The sequence below is a fragment of the Galeopterus variegatus genome, unplaced genomic scaffold (assembly GCF_000696425.1).
Source record: "Galeopterus variegatus unplaced genomic scaffold, G_variegatus-3.0.2 Scaffold578, whole genome shotgun sequence".
NCBI lineage: Eukaryota > Metazoa > Chordata > Mammalia > Dermoptera > Cynocephalidae > Galeopterus > Galeopterus variegatus.
Window position 1 is genome coordinate 401,426 of NW_007726689.1, and position 220 is coordinate 401,645.

Here is a 220-nt window from a genome sequence, read left to right on the forward strand (position 1 = left end):
AGGGGGGGGGGTATTTTTAAGGATTTACTATTTAGTGGTGCTATCACATTTTCAATTATTGCACAATAATTTATTCACATGTAAAGGACATCAGTTGGCAGGGGTGGCCAGTTAACTCAGTTGCTTAGAGCACAGTGTTGTAACACCAAGGTCAAGAGTTAGGATCCCTCTTTTGGCCTGCTACCAAAAAAGGACAGGAGCGGGGGGGGGGGGGGGGGGG